We start from the raw sequence: 2,569 nt of genomic DNA, 5'->3' as shown, positions 1-2,569 counted from the left end.
GGGTATAAAAATGACTTGCTTGAGATCATCATCCTTCCTTAATCCTTTAATTCCTCCCCTTTTGATCATTTAGGTCTTACATGGGCGGCTTATTCTTGTTAGATCTAATTCCTTTCATTTTTTGGTGTTACAATACCATACTTTGAGACAAGTGATTTTGTTGCTTTATTATAGTCATACAAGTCATTTTAAGCGTATGCCTACCATAATATGCCTACAATTTTAAGCGTGTTTAGTTTCGAACAATATTATGTTTGGCGTCCTCTTGAAATTTTCTTAACAAACATGTGGGTAAAGACAAAATATGCTAAAAACAACTCAATTTGATTCCTATTTTTCAATTTGTATTAAATACATAAAAAGTTCCAAATCTAAAACGAAATATCATTGTCTCTCACTAGTTTTCAAATGATATACATAAAAAAAGAAAAGAAAGCAAAGGCTTCATGAGTACGATCAAATCAAGTTTCTTGGCCGCTACAATTTTGATGTTACTATTGTTAGCTCCTACCGTCGATGCTCAATCTAGTGCCGATGTTGTTTTTTCTTTGAAAAGATATGGTAACATAGTGTCTGGTACTGACATCATGAAGGTAAATATATAATATGAACATCAATATTATCACTAGTTGAGCTGATCAATTGTTTGCTATAAGTTTTTGTTAGTTGTGAAATGTAGGCTTTAGCAAATGCATGGAGGGATGCATGCACGTCCAATCGTTATAGTGCAATTTTTATTCCAAGAGGGATATTTAGAGTAAAGCAAGGGAAGTTTGAAGGACCTTGTAATAGCCCAATTGACTTTCAACTTGGAGGAACATTGTAGGCACTAAAAAGTCTTCCCAGAGATAATTGGATCACTTTTGCACGTGTTGATAGATTGACATTATCAGGTGAAGGAGTTTTTGATGGCCAAGGAAAGGCAGCTTGGAAAAGGAACGATTGCCACAAATGCATAAATTGTGCCCAACTCCGGGTTGTAAGTAATATTCCTTTAGCTTTCCTTCTCAATCTCATGCATCTTGTTGTTTTTGAAAGAGCCTCTTACATGTCTTGACATTTACGATTTGGTCAATGTTCTTCATTTTCTAGAGGATAATCTTTAAACAATCCACGAAAAAAGTAAATTTTTTTTGAGTTTTCAATTTTATTGGGTTCTATTCAAATTTTTAGCATCATTACCGACTCTCACAAAATATTATTTGATTATACAAAATGTTTAGAGTTTGAGGTTCAACTTCATCACCAATTCAACCGTTAAGAGAATAACATCACTTGATAGCAAGAACTTCTATATCAACATCATCGGCTGCAACAACCTCACATTCCATAATATCAATATAATGGCACCCGAAAACAATCCCAACACTAATGGAATACACATCGGTCGATCAAATAAGATCACAATCACAAAGTCCAAAATTGCAATTGGAGATGATTGCATTTCTCTTGGAGATTGAAGCAAACTAATTGAAGTCACCAATGTGACGTGTGGACCAGGACATGGAATAAGCATCGGAAGTCTTGGAAGATACACTAACGAAGAACCTGTTGAAGGTGTCATCGTAAAGAACTGCACGTTAAATAACACCACTAATGGTATCAGGATCAAAACGTGGCCAGCTTCTGCGGCTAGCGGCACCGCCACCAATATGCACTTTTTGGACATTATAATGGTCAATGTTAGCAACCCTATTCTAATAGACCAAGAGTATTGTCCGTGGAATCAGTGCAATCGGTAGGTATGGATCGCATTCTCGAACCTTTGATTCATTTTTTCATTACAACTTCACAAATAAACCATTTGTTGTCTCATTTTAATTTTCAGATTCCTTAAAAAATTAAGATGAGTATAGTGAGCTTCAAGAACATTAGAGGAAGTTCTGCAACTCCGCTGGCAATCAAACTTATTTGCAGCCGTCACTTACCATGTGACGATGTAAAAGTAAGCAACATTGACCTCACTTACAATGGAATAAAATGTCCTATTTCCTCCCAATGCACGAATGTGAAACCTATCATTTCATTAAGGCAGAACCCCAAGATATGCTCCTCTCCTTATGTTGTCCCTTGAATTGTTCATTGCCAGAGAACTTCAAAATAATAGACAGCCTTAATTAAAAAAGTAGACTGCCTCTATCCATTTGACTCTCATTCTTTTGAGTTTCTTTTGTTGTACTTTTCGAAATAAATAAGATGGTCGAATGTTTGAAGGAGACTTTGTGTCGTGAACAACCTAATGTTTTTAGTACCTCGACCTTATATAATAAACTGGTTACAGTCTTATTTTTTTGTTCTAGATTTGAATTTGAAATAAGACAATGTAACTGTAACAACCATTATTAAAAAAAAACTAATCCATAACTCAAGGAAAGAATCTTTAACCAACAAAAACATCTAACTCCTCTTTCCCTTTACCCTAAACAAATCAATTACCATTAGAAATCTTTTAGACAGAATCAATAAGTTAGATCGAATCTCCTAACTATATCCGTCCCATATGGCACACATCCATCATTATCGTTAAAGAAGAATTGACATTAGAGGTGACTAATCTAGCAAGTCGTGT

General features: G+C 34.9%; 1 pseudogene; it reads left to right on the top strand.

Moving 5' to 3' along the window:
- The first annotated feature begins 446 nt into the window (after positions 1-446).
- Positions 447-2,074, top strand: LOC147785423 (exopolygalacturonase-like; annotated as a pseudogene).
- Positions 2,075-2,569: the final 495 nt, after the last annotated feature.

The sequence above is a fragment of the Cucurbita pepo genome, unplaced genomic scaffold, assembly GCF_057944985.1.
Source record: "Cucurbita pepo subsp. pepo isolate OVF unplaced genomic scaffold, ASM5794498v1 scafford_17, whole genome shotgun sequence".
NCBI classification, from domain to species: domain Eukaryota; kingdom Viridiplantae; phylum Streptophyta; class Magnoliopsida; order Cucurbitales; family Cucurbitaceae; genus Cucurbita; species Cucurbita pepo.
The sequence above is the reverse complement of the archived record's forward strand: the minus strand, read 5'-3'. Positions and strand labels throughout refer to the sequence as shown.